The 17477-nt window shown below is 35.2% G+C and overlaps 1 pseudogene; it reads right to left on the bottom strand.

The window, feature by feature from the left end:
• Positions 1 to 9616: 9616 nt before the first annotated feature.
• Positions 9617 to 11517, bottom strand: LOC137714382 (uncharacterized; annotated as a pseudogene).
• Between the last annotated feature and the right edge of the window lie 5960 nt (positions 11518 to 17477).

Raw genomic sequence — 17477 nt, 5'->3', positions numbered from 1 at the left:
GGACATCAGCAAATTTTTCTAAAAGTATGAGGATGCTCGTGGTGTTGAGTAGGTCACGATGGTATATTCAAACACCCCAATTGAGTAACGTATGAGAAGTTACTATACGGTTTGGTTATGTGCTTAAAATCAACGTTAAATTAGTTATTTCACATATAGGTGAGACGTTTCTGGAGGACGAGTGTAGCCAAGCAAGGCTTGGGGGTTACGACCCTGCTACATACCAGTGAGTGGGCTTTTGGTTTTCTATATATACATATATATATATATATGCTTTACATTTTCCCATATCCTGTTTCAAATGAGCGTATTCTTCTAAATGCCATGTCATGCTTGCACTCCATTTTATTATATGCATTAGCATGTGTATGCATAACATTGTATGACACTGCGAAGGCCAGGTAAATTTCAGGTGAGTACTTTGTGATGATAGTGGTTGCATTGTTTATGATTATGTGTAGATGCATTTAGAGCTCATTGTCTTACACCCCAGCGTTAGTGCTCCCGCCCGTGGCCAGGGCACAGTGCTTCACGTGATGTTCACCTCCCGCACTGCACTCTCACCTTGGATCCAAGTTTGGTGCACAGCCTTGTCGTACAAACCACATTAGGTGGTTCCGACTCATAAGTGACCCACGATTATTCGCACAGCTTTCACATGATCGTAGCACTTGACCGTACTTATTTACACCCAGCCATGTCGTACAGACCATAATAGGTGGTTCCGACTCGTGTGCAGGAATTGGTTTATGAGCTAAAGGTTCAGCCGTACAGGTCACGTTAGGTGACTCCGGCTGTCATATCATTTTATATTGATTCAAATCACCTGGCTTACATATTTGTTACTGAGATACTTGGCATGGCATATACTTTGGTTTTCATTGCGCTCAAGCATGATTTTTATATACGTACGTATTATTATTTTCTGGGAAATTATACGAGTTTTACGGTGAAGGGTTATTATTTTTGGAAAGAGAAATGGTTTTAAAAAGCTTTGTTTTTGCCCACTCACGTTTTTTGTTTTGCGACCCTCTAGGTTCTAGTTAGACGTTCATGTTGGTGGCTTACGAGGACTCTACAGCGGTTCTAACAGACTTCAACTAATGTAGGAATTTCTCTCTTGTCTTGTATAATTAATATTTAGCCTGCTGGACTGCATTTAGGTTACCTACGCTCTGAGTACTTGTGTTACTACTTTAAACATCTCTGCATCCTTTTATGGTTATCTTAGTGTAAATTAGTTAGTTTTGGTTTTTAATTACTCACATTTTCATATCGCTGTCACTTCCGCACTGCACTTATGGCTACGTCACCCGCACGTGACGACCAGCATGCCTCGATTTCGGTCGAGGTGTGTCAAAAAATATGAAATTCCTCTTATAAGAAGAAATCGATAATTCTTTACAAGACTAAAATAAATAAATAATAAATTCTATCCTCACACTTAATCTGATCTCATCCCGTCTACCCTTTTTGACTGTTTAGTTCTTAAACCTGCATAACAATAGAGGGGTGAGCTTCAACAGCTCAGTAAGGACATAACCTTATCACAGTAATTGACAATACTAAATTAAGTGTCATGAAATCATATAGCCAAATATCAAATCATCATTGCTAATAATGCATGAATGCAATGCAACCTCTTCAATTACCCCCGTTAATTTATATAATAAAACATGCGGACCTGCACATCCCATACCATGCATTTTACCCCTGCAGAGGTGGTTCGAATGTTCTATTATAGAAACTAACTCCCATATGATATCCCAAGTTCATAAACCCCTTTTACTAGTCATCTTATCTAATTCATTGATCTCCAACCCAAATCACCCACATCAACAATTTTCCGTCGATATCCTATTCTATTATGCACATTGGGCTCGCTTGGAACTGGTTTCACAATGAATAGATTCAACTGCACAAAAGATCCTTTCCAACTACCCTCATTTCCATACTTCCAATATGAATACTGAAATTCCAACCACATCAACATGAATGATGCACAAATAATATCATTTCATCTTTCGTATCACAGCATATTCTCAACGAATAGCATTCCAACAATAATTCCATAACCAATAACAAGTAAACACTCAACTGAAGCAATTAGCCAAATAACATCCAATCACATTAAACAACCAAAACGAATATAGTGTTTTACGAAATTTAATAGAATCAATTTATGTAAAGGTCTGCCTTATTTCCCCTCCTGAATTCCAAAGCATTGCTTCAAGATAATAACACAAGAAACCACAACTGTGATAAGCTTCCATAAATAGCGAGATACAGGTAAAGTAGGTTGGAGGACTATTGTCTGGTCTCTCTCTCTCTCTCTCTCTCTCTCTCTCTCTCTCTCGCCAAAGACCACAAAGCACCAACTTTCTCTCAGTTTTCATCCTTCGAAAGAGGAAACAGAGCTGCAGAGATACCTAGTTATTTATAGCAAGAAGACTAGACCACAAAGCACCAACTTTCTCTCAGTTTTCATCCTTCGAAAGAGGAAATAGAGCTGCAGAGACACCTAGATATTTATAGCAAGAAGAGGCGGCAAGTCACTCAACATCCCAATCCTAACCCTGTACTATTACACCGACCAAAAGAAGATACTTAATAATATACTATACAATATTTAGTCGGTATGGAAGATGAGAGAAGAAATAGATCAGAAGAAAGAAGAATTTGGAAGCAGACCTCTCGGTGAAGGCCGATAACTAAAGTAATGAAACCGGGCTATGTTCACATAATATGTAGTCCATGTCGTAATATAAATAATAATTAAAAAGTGAAGAATAGGCTGGAAACTAGACTAATTGGTCCAAAAAGCCATTCATAAAATCATATAAACTAATTAATCAACTGAAATAGTTTGATAAATTATAATCCAAAGCTCGATGAAATTAATCATAATATTTAACACATAATTATCATATAAGTATTTTTTTTTTTAAATACAGATCTTCACACTTGTGTACTACCATGTCCTTGAAACAGAATTTTGTCCTACTCTGTGTGTGGTGACCCGTCCCAATTTATTATATAATTTTCTCCCCGAGTGTGTAAAGTGACGAATATGCCCTCGTTGTCTTAGTGATGTGGATGTACATAAGTAGTTTTAAACTATTATTTTTGTCATCGTAATTAAATCGTACTCAACGTCACGAATGCGTTGACGTGAGTTAGGCCCGAATCGGAGTCGTAACGAAAAAGTTACGATTATTTGAATACGTAAATAGGTAAATATCATTGTATTTTTCCTTGGATGTTGACCCTTATGTGCATCCCTTACCCAATTATTTTAGTTCCCATGTTCTTGAGCCCAATCAGATATGTGGCCCTATTGTTTTTGGACCAATTAAAATTGGCCTTCTCTTTCTCTTTTGCCCAATCACATATGCACACACACATACATTCTCCTTCTCTCTCCTTCTCGACTCTTCTCCCTTCTTCTTCCATTGCACCATGACACACCCACACCCAAACCAATCAAAACCTCACAAATTGAACGTGGGCTTTACATCATTGTGTGCCCCGTGGCCTCCCGATCCTAGTGATACCATTTGATCACCGAACAGACATCAGGAACTCGAAAACCAGCAGCTCTGGCGAGGAGCCAAGTTTACTTCGACGCGATTCTGGTGAGGTTAAGGAGTTTTAGGACTTGGAAAGGTATCCACTCAACTTCCCTAACACTTTAGAGTAGTTTTGGAGTGGAGTGGACGTCGGAATGGGCAAGTTCGAGAAGGTGCAGAGTTGGCCGGATTTTCGAAGTAATTTTCTGATAGTTTTTCGTTGGATTTTGGACTACTAATAGGTACAAACGTGTTCTACTCTTCAAGACCTTCAAATCCATATAAATTTCATGGAATTTGGTTAACAATTGAAGTAGATATAAGATTTTGAAAATTTTCTGGAAACCGGTGAGTGCAGACGGTGGTTGGCTACTGGCGAGTAACCGAAGAAGAAGAAGGTATATTCCGTTAACTTTAATGGAATATTCTAATGGCGTTAGGTAACGCCATTACCATTCAACGGAATATTTTGTCTATTTTAACAGAATATTCCTAACGCCATTAGGGTTTCCGTCAGTGTGCCGTGCATGTGCCTGCGTGTGAAGGCGCGTCCAGTGTCCAAAAATCTTTCTGAAAATTTATATGGGTTTTTATCGTTGAGTAGATCACGTTCATATCTTCAAACCTTTCATTTGAGCAAACTATGAGAAGTTAATCCTAGATTTTGTGTAAGTGCTAATTAATTAATGTAAAAATAATTGTATTGCAAATAGGTGAGACATACCCCGAGGACGAGTGTGGACAAGCCAGATTAGGGGGCTACGATCCTGCTACTTATCAATGAGTGGGCATTTGTTTTCTACACACACACACACACACACACACACACACACACACGTATATGCTTTACAGTTTCCATAAAACGTTTTAAAATGAATTATGCCTTGAATGCCATGTCGAGTATGCGTGGTATTTATACACATTGCATTGTTATGAATTCAATTACATTGAATGATGCTACGGAGGCCCAAGTAAGCTCCATGAGAGTTAGTATATGGTTGAGTTGGTTGCCTTACATTGGTATGCATAAATTCCTTTAGAGCTCATCATTGTTGCACCCCGGTGTTAGTGTTCCTGCCCCGGGCCAGGGCATAGTCCTTCAAGTGATTGTTCACCTCCCGTACTACACGCTCACCTTGGATCCAAGTCTAGTGTGAGTCTGTCGTACAGACCACAATAGGCGGTTCCGAATCGTAGGTGACCCGTGATTTATCGCACAACCTTCACATGATCATAGCACTTAAGCATACATATTTACACCCAGCCTTGTCGTACAGGTCACATTAGGTGACTCCGACTCATGTGCTGGCCTAGGTTGATGAGCTATATGTCCAGTCGTACAGCTCACGTTAGGTGACTCCGATTGGCATGTTATTTTATATTGATTCTACACCTAGCTTACATGTTTTAGTGCTGAAACGTTATGACATGGCATATGTTGGTTTTCATTGCCCTTGTGCATTGTTTTACATATATACGTAGTATTATTTTCTGGGAACTATACAGGTTTTATAGTGAGGGGTTATTATGTTCAGAAAGATAACTATATTTTCAAAAGCTTTGTTTTTGCCCACTCACCCTTCTGTTTTGCGCCCCTTCAGGTCCTAAGTAGCTGTTCGTATCTGTGGCTCACGAGGACTATCTGGCAGTTCTGACGTTTCCATAAATAAATGTAAGGATCTTCTCCCTGTTTGTATAATTAGTACTTGTTTAGTTTGGCTGCACTGTTGGATTGTCTATGCTCTGAATACTTGTATTTGGATTTTGGTCACTTCCACACACTTATATATATTATCTCTAGTTTAAATAAGTTTAGGTTTGTTTTTTTATTTATTTATTCACACATTCTTGTTACTATCACTTATGTTGCGCACTAGGCTACGTCACCCTCACATGATGGCCAGCATGCCTCGACTCAGGTCGGGGTATGCCACTGTGCTTGTAATTTGATGGGCGTCTGCTTCACTATGATTTAACAATCTAAGTCAAGATTCCAACACTGTAAAACTAGACTTCTGGCGAATACCTTTGTGGTATTCTCAATATGTTTTGTATGTAAGGATAGATGATTTTCAGTGAGTTGAATGATATGCAGATGCATGTATTTATAATAATCATATGCATGTTCACAACAGGCATGTTTTTGGGAGGCAACTGTTCAACACAAAGGGTGTGTGGCTCCATCTTTTCCTCAAACTTTTTCATACGTTCTCAAAAGCTTGAAAAATAAAAAGATTAATTAAATAAATTTAGAAAAAAACTAATTATTGAATTTAATTATTAGAGCTCATCTTTTAATAATTAATTATATATTAAATATATAATTAGTATTAAATAATTATCACATCCCAAAGCCCAAACTCAAGGTTGAGCCCAATTTTGTTTACTATGGTCTATCACTTCAATCACTTTATAAGAGGTACAAAGTCTTATAAAGTGAAGGAATCTTTTGGTGGTGGCTAATGTGAGACAATGAGTTAGAATGATATCTCTACTCAAAAACTTCAACACACGACACGTTAATTAATGAGTTTTTCTGATTGGATGTTGATTATACTAATCGCTTGCCACATCATATAGTACACTAATGTGATCTTCCTAGCATTATTCATTCACAAATAGGTTTCTATTTTGATGTACAAGGTTTATAGCCGAACTAAACAATTTGTACAAGTTTTAGATGAAACAATTAATTGCCATGAAGAGTCGGGAAAGAAGGAACGTCTAATTAAGTGGTTACATGCTGTGGGTAGGTTTATTGTTGAATTTTGGAGACTTTTGGCACCTCCATAAATGAAGATGAAGTCTTGACTATCACGGAGATATGTCTCCATGTTCCCTTACGGAAGATTGGGTAAGAAGAGATTTTCAAGTTGTACGAATATTTGAGACCAGGTTATTAAGAAGTGGATTACAAAATGTTAGCTGGAGGATATTAGAAATGTGAAAAATGCCCTCCAGGTTATGTTTGGGTGAGTGATTTAAAAAATTCAAGGGATTGAGACCAAGTTAGTAAGGAATGTTTTATAATATATTAGATAAAGGTGATTAGAAATGTCCTTCATGAGCATTACAAGGACATGTACAAGGATTTGTATATGTTTTCTTCCATGTAGTGATTTGCAAATCTCTCCTATATGCCTTTGCTATAACGCGAAAAGACGGATTTATGATTCTCTACGTCCAACATTTTTTAGCCTATTCCTTACTAACTTGGGTTTGGTCCCTTGAGACTTGTGTGAAGTCTAGTTTTAGTTATTTGGCTTTCCTTGTCAAAAGTTGTAAATGATACCACACATGCTCTTAGATTGTCTTTTGTTTTACAACTCTAGTATGAGTTCATCTTGTTGGATATTGTGTCCAAAGGCATTGGTCGAAGACAATTCATCATCACAAAAGGTTGATCATTCATATTTATTCCATGCATAAACCTGAGTTCATTTTTTCTAGTCATGCTATCTAGTCAGACATTTGTCACTATTGTCCAACTGTCTGGACACGTTTTTTGAGTCTGCCCACATAGGCTTTTTGACAGCTTTTTCCCAGGTTGAAATCTAAGCCTTAGATTTGCTCAGATCGTGCTCTGCATTGACAAGTGTCTTTTGTCCTTGGTTGGACAGAAAATCTGGTAGCTCCTATGATAAAACCCTAGCTGCCTTCCTTGCTTCTTTGGTGAGAACATTTTACATTCGTCAAAGAGAGAGTTTGAGCTTATTGCTTCCTCATTTAGTTGCCTAGCCACAAAACCATTTCTATGCATTAAAACCCCAAGATCATTGTGTATCTAGGTTGCATTGATTCACTTGTTTTGTGTTGTGTTCTTGATCTAGCATTTAGAGTTAAATTTCTCATATAGATCAAGTTTTGGATTATTTTCAGTTTCTTCCTTCAAATGTTTGACTAAAGAAACCGACTGATATTTAAATCTAGATTTCATATCATTTGCATTAATCATGTTGGTTCTCGGTGCCACTTGGTGATGAGCTCAGGAGAAGCAGCCACTTTGTGAATACTGAAGAAGTCCATCTTGTGTAAGGCAATGTTGCACAAAGGTATAAGCTATTCCGTAGATTAGGGATTTAGGAATTGAGCATGTGTGGATACTTTGTATGAATCTTGCTTACACTAATGGATTGGACTTAGTGGAGAGTCCCCAGTTTTTTAATCCAGATGTGGGTTTTTCACGCCAAAAACATCATTTGTTGATTATTGCTTTTCTTAGCTTTTATATCTCAGTATTTGTATATGAGATGTGATCATCATGACCTGTCCATACAACTAAGTTAATTAGTGTTTGAATCTACTAAACTGGATCTTAATTAACTAGGAACTTTTCAGTAACTCAAGTATTGAAATAGATTGCTTCCACTATTGTTTAACTAATATATTTGATCTTAGTTGACTGGTGTTGCTGACTAGTCAGACAAGCACATAGATAGATTTTTAAGTGCAGGTTATTCCATTTGGTTTCAACTTGCAAATCATTCCCACCAACATAGACTCTGAACTGTACCCCTAGTTTAATTGTAGTCCTTAAACTCTCATATTAGATTCCTTAGTCCTCGAGCTAACTATATGCTGCATTATTGGTACATTTCACTAACGCCATCTCTCTTTCCTTAAATCCAAGGTTAAATTAGGATTTCAACTTAAAATTAAAAAAATAATAATAATAGATAAGCTAAAAAAAAACAAATAAAAATTTATAAACTGATATCTAAAACATAAAACAAAATGAAATTTGAACTATAAAAGTACAAAATGAAAATGGTTGAACTTTATCAACTTGTAAAGATTAGGCAATGCGATTTCAAAGTTGATAGGAGATCAATTGAACTGTGACTGGATTTAAACAACTAATAAATCACATAATAAACTAAAAAGAAAATTCCTATGTATTCAATTTTCTTACACACAAAAAAAATCTGATTTTTTTAGGTTCTTTTGTCTCTGTCATTTTTCATTGTTAAAATCATTTTTAGTGATGTGGGATGAAGTTCGTAATATACTCCTAAGTTTAATAAAAAAATAAACGGTGTTAGTAAAAAGGAGGAATGGTACAACATAATGTTCGAGAACTAAAGAAACTAATACGAGAGCTTATTCACTAAAATTAAGGGAGTTTTAACGAAACACTTCTGGTACTGTTCACTTTTAACGAAAATGACATTTTTACTCTAAAAAATCACTCCTAGTACTATTCACTTACAACATCTTTTTGTCTTTATGATTCAAAATTTTCAAGTTATTTCCATTAATTTTCCTTAAAACTAATTGGGGATAAAATTTAGAGAGTATTAATACAATTAAACCTATAATTTATTCTTTAATAACTTAACCTCTCTCCGCCCCAATTAATTAGTGGTTCGAAGGTCCAACAATATCATTGCGTTCTGACAGTTATCACCTACCTTCCCCCTACTTTCAAACTGTTCACACAGAGTCAGCTGACTCATGGGAATTAGATTGGGGTTTCTCTCTGTCCATTAAATGTATAAGTTTGTCGCCATCTGGTTGTAAACAGGATGCTATGCTATTTCATATCTCTGCTGCAATTTTGTGAATACAGTGAATGGATTCGTCTGGTGATCTGCTAAGATTGCAAAGGTAAATCACTTTTAATTGAAAGGAAAACTAATGAAAAAAACTTAAAAACTTTGAGTTTTAACGATAAGGATAAAATAAAGGGTAAAGTAAATAGTACCAGGATTGACTTTTTAGTGTAAAAATGAGGTTTTTTTTTTTTTAAATAAAAAGTGAACAGTACCAGTAATTTTTCGTTAAAATTCCTTTTATTGAAAGAGAACAAGTCACAATCATACAAACTTTGACTTCCTAACAAATATATATCCATGGTTTTGTTAATGACAATTAAAACATAACAAACATTTAACTGTAGTTAAGCATATCAAGATTTCTAATTTAGACCAAGATCAAGTTGAGGTCTTGCTCACAATAGCAATGGTCGGGTAAGGATCTTGTTCACAATTATAGTGGTTAGTGGCGAAGCCAGGAATTGACGGGGGGAGGGGCAAAGTTAAAAGATTGCAAGGTTCAAAAGAATAGCAACAACCAAATCCTTTTATATAGTAATGTCTTACATAATTTATCAATACAAACAAATTACAATTGTTGCCGGCGAGGTTTCATATCATGAAAACGTCGCATAATAGGCTCATTATCAATAAAAGCAAATACATCTATCTCAATGTAAACAAGCATGCTATCACTCAACCATTGATCTCCCATTTTGCTACGCAATGGTGTTTTCACAATCTTCATAGCAGAAAAAGCTCTCTCCACCGAAGCGGTTGCAACCGGTAACACCAAAACCAATGTAAGAAGCTTATACACTAACATATAACTTGCACACCTTCCGGTCTTCACTAACTCTTTTGCAAGATTACCAATTCCTCTTAATGATGAAAACTCACTATGCATCTTCATATCGTGAATGTAATTGTCAAGTTGAATTTGAAGATTTATGATATTCATACGATCAAAATCTTGAGAATAAAGTTGGGCTAGACAAACAATTTTTACTTTGTCAAAAGATGCAAAATTATTCAGCAGACTCAAGCATGCCATACAAAGAAGCAATTCGGTGTTGACCTTATCGAAGCGATCATTCCATTCATTTAATTGTGTATCAAGGACTTGAAAATAAAGGTCCACACAATAGTAATGGAAGTTTGTGAGCCTTTGAGCTTTACGCCTTGATTTTCCGGGTACAAAATGCAAATCCTCCATGTTAGGAATAACAATATCATGCTCTTCACAAAACTTTTGTACATCATCAAGCAAGTCCCCAAAATCATCATCTCTCAAGAAGTGTAGTCTTTGCTTGCATACTTCCACTAACGCCATCGCATTCAGAATATCTTGATCTTTCTTTTGTAATGCTTATGATAACTCATTTGTAATTCCCAATATGAGTCTCATCGAAAAAAGGTGAAACACAAAATCAAAAGTTTGTATGTCATGGAATAACTTACTTGCTTCTCCAAAATTGTCTTGGTTGGTATCATCTTTAATCTATTCAAGCACCTCCACCACAGCTTCAAACATGACAATAATACTCACTATAGTACCATAATGTGAGTTCCAATGTGTATCACAAGGACGCATGAGACTACTTTCTTGATTTAACCCTCTACCCGTTTCAAGATCACCAATATCTTTCTTAATTTGTTCTAGTTGTTTCTCTCTAAATGCATCACGACGCTTACACAATGATCCAATAGTATTGATTAAGATACTAGCATTGTTGAAGAAAATGGTGACACCCTCAATTCCCTTTGCAACGGCTACAAAAGCTAGTTGAAGTTGGTGTGCAAAACAATGAACATGAAATGCTTGAAGATACTTGTTCAAAATCTTTGTTTTAAGGCCATTTAGCTCACATTTCATATTACTAGTTGGACATACTCAAATTTGTTGTAGCAAAGAATCTCTCGATAGCCTCTTCATGCGAGCTACTAGTTGTATAGGTGACATGTTGCACACCCAAAAACTTTTCAATTGCTTCTCCTTTTTTGTTCACATAACGCAATACCACCGTCATTTGCTGTTTAGTTGAAGAATCACCTGATCCATTAACCAAAAGAGAAAAAAAATGCACCTTCCATATCTTTAGTGATTGCATCTATAGTTTCAATGGCACAAGCATGGACAAGATCATTTTGAATATCGGAAGAAGTATACTTAAGATTCTTGGGAGCATTCTCAAACACAACTTTCCTAACTTGCTTATTATGCTTGGAAAGAAATTGTATAAGCTCCAAATAATTACCTCTATTGCTTGATTTAAACGATTCGGCATGCCACAAAAAGGCAAACTTTGTCCCAACAACCATCTTGTACACTCAAGTGAGGCATTCAATAAAGTATGATAATTAGTGCGAGCTTCATCGGTTTGCTTACTCACAAATGTTTCTTTTTGTGCCATCAAATCTCTAGCTCATACAGCTTTATAATGAAGACTTCCAACACCTTCTTTATGGACTCGAAGATTTTGGGGTCCTTTCTTCCAATTTGTAAACCCTTTCTCAGTGAAGACATCACTTCCAGTGCTACCCATTTGATCAAAATCACATTTGAAAATATAGCAATAACGGCAAAATGCAGCATTTTTTGATATACTATACTCCAACCACTTAAACTTATCAAACCAACTGATAATGAAACATCTTTTGTCACTAACTTTTCTTGGCATGATGTGGTCTTTAGGTTGACAATGATCATTTTGAAGATAATGTTTACGAATTGCTTCACGATAATTAGGTGGATAATCAAGCATTCAACGTCTACGTCCAGGGTCTGCAAGAAGATTAGCCAATATTTCATCCAACTCAGTGGCCTCACTTTGTTGTGACCTACTAGGAATATTCGAATGAGGACTTATTGGAATATTTGAAGTAGGAGGAGGACTACTCGGAATATTTGAATGAGAAGGACTACCCGAAATGTTTGAAGGAGGATTTAAGCATTGTTTTTTATAGTATCGTTCTATTACGTAACTGTAAAATGGAAAGAAAAAAAAAATCTTAGACTCTTAATCCTAGAGTAGACTATACTATAGTATGCATAATAATTAATCCAACCAACAATTCAATTAATCAATACCAATAAGCATACAAATTATTCGATAAATAAAAATTCAATTCAACTAATCATATGAATAATTGTATACATAATGCATTATGTAATAATTCAATTAATTAATCAATAATTGAGAATTCAAATTTTAATTTTTACCCTAAAAAATAATTTCATAATTTCATATCAATAATCAATAACCAATAACCATATTAGTGCATTGAGTGCTTTACTATATGATTCTATACCAATTAAACAAAATTCATTTTAAATACTTAATTAGGGTTAGGGATTATAAATTTAGGAATTAAAAAATTTACCTAAATAGTGGGTTTGATGGTTGGAAGCTGGGCCCTGGCGGTGCTGCTGAGTGCTGATTGGATTGATGCCAAGCGGTGCTGCTATGTTGAGTGCTGACTGGTTCCGTTTCGTTTTCTGCTTCAAAGGGGGGAGTAGCGGCTGCACTTTGTTGCTCTGATTGGAGGATGAAAAGGGACAAATGACACGGAGAGAGGAAACTGAGATATTGAATGAATGGGGGACATGTGGTCCCCCCCCCATATAATTTTTTTTTTCCTTCTTCTAACTTATCAAAACGGCACCGTTTCATTTTTTTTTTCTTTTTTTTTTTTTAATTTTTTTTACCAGGACCAAAATGACGTCGTTTTGGCATGGTTGTTAAAAAAAAAAAAAAAAAAGTCGTCTCTGTTGCGTGCAGAGCATAACCAGACAGACCACCGGAGACAAAGACCAGCAGCAACAGAACTAGTGGGTTTTTCGGGAGGGGAGGGCAAAACCAACGCTCCAGTCTTGTTTTTCCGGTTAGGACTGGCGGCCACCAGTCCTCGCTCTCACGTGGCTTCGCCACTGATAGTGGTCAAGTCTAGTCAGGTCAAGAGAAATTAATCCACTTTAATATCATTTTCGACAAAAGAAAAAAAAATTCCACTTTAATATCGTGCCAAGATTACAAAGTCGGACTAGCGTTCACTACTAATTACAATGATATTGTCCCAACTTTACCACTTGCACAGTCCAACAAGGTTCTTTGAATTAATTGGATAATATTACTATCAGTCGCACATGGACAACGATTGGCTGATGCTCTAAATAGTTTGAAGAAAATTCAGTTTTAACCAGAACCAAAAGAACCTTGACATACTAACAAATTCTTGAGGAAAAACAATAATATATTACAAAAAGGCTTTTTAGCCAAAATGGTCCCTAAGATTAACATAACACATAAATTTGGTCCCTGAGATTTAAAATCAATAGAAGTGGTTCTTGAGATTGTCTATCATCCATTATTTTGGTCATTCCGTTAAAAAACTCTGTTAAGTGATCCCTGAGCTTTTTAATGGAAGGACTAAAATGATGGATGGTGAACAATCTCAGGGACCAAAGTTTTGTGTTATGCAAATCTCATGGCCCAAAATTATGTGTTACGCAAATCTCAATGACCAAAGTTATATGTTATACCCGCAACTTAACGGAGTTTTTTAACGGAATGACCAAAATAATGAATGGTAGACAATCTCATGGACCACTTCTATTGATTTTAAATCTCAAGGATCATTTTGACTAAAAAAAACCTTACAAAAATGTAATCCATTAGTTCAAAGAGACATTGGTTCTCCTCATCTCGTGCTCAGAAGCCAGAAGGAGCCCTTCCGATTTCCAAGTATTATCCTAGTTCTATGTGCAATTTCTTCATTATTTGAAGCACATGAAATGTTCCCTTATGTTGTTGTATTCTTCCTAATCAAGAGTGCATGCAGCTGTACAAGAATACAAATGGAGAATGCGAATATCACAGTTTTATTTTTTAAACAATTGATAAGTTGTTCAAAAAATAATAATAGTACAATCATTGTTCATATATATAACTCAACTTATTAGGTAAATTACCAACTAGCTTCTTCGTTTTATTTCATTTTTAGTTTTTCAGAAAACTATCGAACAAGACTATGATCAGAAGAAATCGTGTATGCTTGTGAGTGATTGACTGTAATATAATTCAAATTATTATTTACTTTCTTTCAGAAAAAAGACTGAAATCAAAACAGAAAAGTGTTATTTGCCCTTTTTCCTTATCCTAAAACTTTATTTTATCGTATCATTAATTCCCACGGCACAAGGTATATATTGATTTCTAGAAATCGTGTACCCTTGTATGAGCGTGTTGGGGCTTGGAATCTGGGATTTGGGCCGAGAAGAAATAAACCAAGAAATGAGGGATGTGAGCCTCGATCCAATAATGAATATTTAGTCCATGTAACATTTCTAAGCCAGAAATGGAATGCCAACAAACCGAGTCCTAGTGAAATTGGTATTGCTAAACGGTTGGATTTAGGTATTGCTCGGTCGAGTCTTGGATGAATTATAATTGCTAAAAAAAAGGATGAGTTTTGATAAGATTCGAGTCATTCCAAGAATTAAAACCTGTGATCGATCATATGAGAAGTAAATTAATACGTAAGATGACTAGGTTCAAAGTCCTAATTCAAGTCAAAGAGGCCGCAACTTGATAAAGATAGAGTTTCGGTACGAAAGGGGTCTAATGGGATAATGTCAAGGATATCCAGGTACGTGTTGAAGAGTCACAGTCCAAATGAGATTCTACTTCGGCAGACATGGTCACGTAGACGGGACTTTCAACACAACACACAAACAAATGCTCTTCGTGAAACCTTCGCTCTATGTGAAACCTTCTCATATCCTGAGAAAAACAATAATTGCTTCACTAACCCCTCTGTCAGCACACATTCAGTTATGTTGAACATCAATAGGTTGACAAACTAGTGCCATACTCAGTTCGGTTGAATATCACTGGAGTCATAGAATCAAGAACTCTTAGTTGGGCAAGAGTCCTTGACTCTCTCGCCAAACGAGGTCACTTCATTAGTTTTCTCGTCAAAGTGAGGTGTTACTTAGATTACTTAGTGTTCGACACATGGAAAGTCGAACTATTATTGAACGTCATAGGCAAAGGCATAACCTTGTCTCCATGTTCGTAGAACCCTAGGCTGAGTGTGTGTCTTCATCGGTTGTAGTTGCTCGGTGCAGAAGTAAGGAAACACGTTTCATCACTGCACCACCACATTCATTACATTCGCCCGACCAAGCTCGGTAAGGAGTTGACATGCCCGCATTAGCAATACCACATAAGAAAGTATTTATGTGCTTAGTTGGTTTTCTAATTTCTAGAGTCAACAGAGCTATTGACTCTAGTATAATTCAAATTATTTAAGCTCTTTTAAAAAAATTGAAAACAAACGGAGATGTGTTATTTTTGGTACTATTATCCTAATCCTTTCTTTTATCACATGATTCCCACACCACATGATTTGTACGTACGCATGTGAACCAACCCGTCCCTAGCTAGCTATCTCGTTTTTGTTTTTATTTCATTGGTTGTGCTAGGCACTTGAGGAACATGGTTTATTTGGTTGTAGATTCATGCTCCCACTGCCCGAATACTTATAAACATAACTTGTGGCCAAATGTGACTTGAATTTTTTCAACAACAAAGCCTTACTATTAAGTGGAGTCGGCAATATGAATCCTAAAAGATCACTGCGTCTTGTGCCATATCTTTCGTTAGGTCCAAATAGTTCAAGTCTTTTTTTAAAGTCTTTTAAAGTTTTTTTTCTACCGTTTTAGCCTTGAACCTCTATTTCGTAATCAAATCTTCTAAAAAAATATATTAAAAAAAAAAAAATTGAGGTGCATGGACAACCAACATTAACATTATCAAGTTTTGGACAAGGATTGTCTGCCCTCCCACTTTCGGTGCCCTCCCGTATCCTTATGTTTGTGTGGTCATGGTTAAGCCACGTCAACATTTTATATTACTATTCATTTTTATTTTATTATCTCTATAAAAAAATAATATAAAATATTAACGTTGCTAAACCGTGATCATATAAAACAAGAAGGCATGAAAAGACATCAAAAATAAAAAGGCAAACAATCCTTGTCCTCAAGTTTTTAGTGAATGTGACAGTCTCCAAACCACAAGGATTTTAATTGGAATAGCCGCGAAGGACACGAACATCATGGGGTGTGGCTTAAGGGGTGCAGGTGTGGGGGCCGGTATGTACAATTATAAATATGTGGTCTTTTATTAAGAAATGTTTGAGTGTAAGTTCCAAATACAGCAAGGAAACTCCAACCAGTCCCCAACATATTGAGCCGTTAGTAGGGACCCCCACTCTTCTTGGCATGGCCTCTATCCTAACTTTTTCTTATTAATAGGGTTCTAAGGGTTTTATTGACTGACTGATATGTTGTGATAAGATGTTGACAATTCTTACCACCCTACTTGAAATTTGATGTACTTCGGAGTTCAGTAATTTTACTTGTAAGTAAAAAAATTTATATTTAAATTTTCTGATATTAAAACATGAGTACATTCTTCAAAATTATATAAAATAAAAAAATAAAAAAAAAACCAAGATTAATAACATTATTAAATTTTTTCCATTAAACTTGACATGGATACATTTTAAAATCAAAGAAAAAAGAATGTACCCATATAAGTTTAAAAATGGATTATAAAAAAATTGTACATTTTACATATAACAAATTGGTATATTTAAGAATGGGTACATATAATTAGCATGGGTACATTTAGCAAAATAAAAAGTACAAATAAAAAATATATATGGGTACAAATACAAATAAACTTTAAAAAATATGGGCACAAAAAGAAATTAATATATGGGTACAAATTAAAAAAGAGTTACAAATTAAAAATGGGTACAAACTAAAACTAAAAATATATGATAAAAAATTTAGTCATAAATATAAATATACTAATTGTAACATTTTTAACATTAAATGAATATATTTAGAAAAAAAAAATATTTTATTATTGAAATAATTAATGATGTTATTAATACCCAAGGATTTTGATAAAAAAAATTGAAAATGAATAGGATTTTAATCAATGGAGTAGCAAAAGGAAGGATGAGAACCTAATTTCTCCTATTTTTAATCCCACAAATTATGGTTTTTTTAATTTAAAATCTCATTTATATAAACAACTAAAATTTCTAATTTTTAATTTAAAAAATATAGTAACGTACATAGAAATAAATTATCACATTAATTTTAGGGATCTTGATCAAAAACTAAAAATCAACAAGGTTTTAATTAAAAAATATTCATAACTAAGGACTGCATCTAAAGTCTCCCTATAATATAAGATAACATTCTCTTAATACACGAGATTACCTCAAAATGTATTTGGTTAATCACCAAACGCTCATCCCTCATAAAAATATAAAGATAAATTACACAATGGAG

The sequence above is a fragment of the Pyrus communis genome, chromosome 3 (assembly GCF_041283825.1).
Source record: "Pyrus communis isolate YQ-2024b chromosome 3, ASM4128382v1, whole genome shotgun sequence".
NCBI lineage: Eukaryota > Viridiplantae > Streptophyta > Magnoliopsida > Rosales > Rosaceae > Pyrus > Pyrus communis.
Note: the sequence above shows the minus strand (reverse complement) of the source record. Positions and strands in the feature narration are given on the sequence as shown.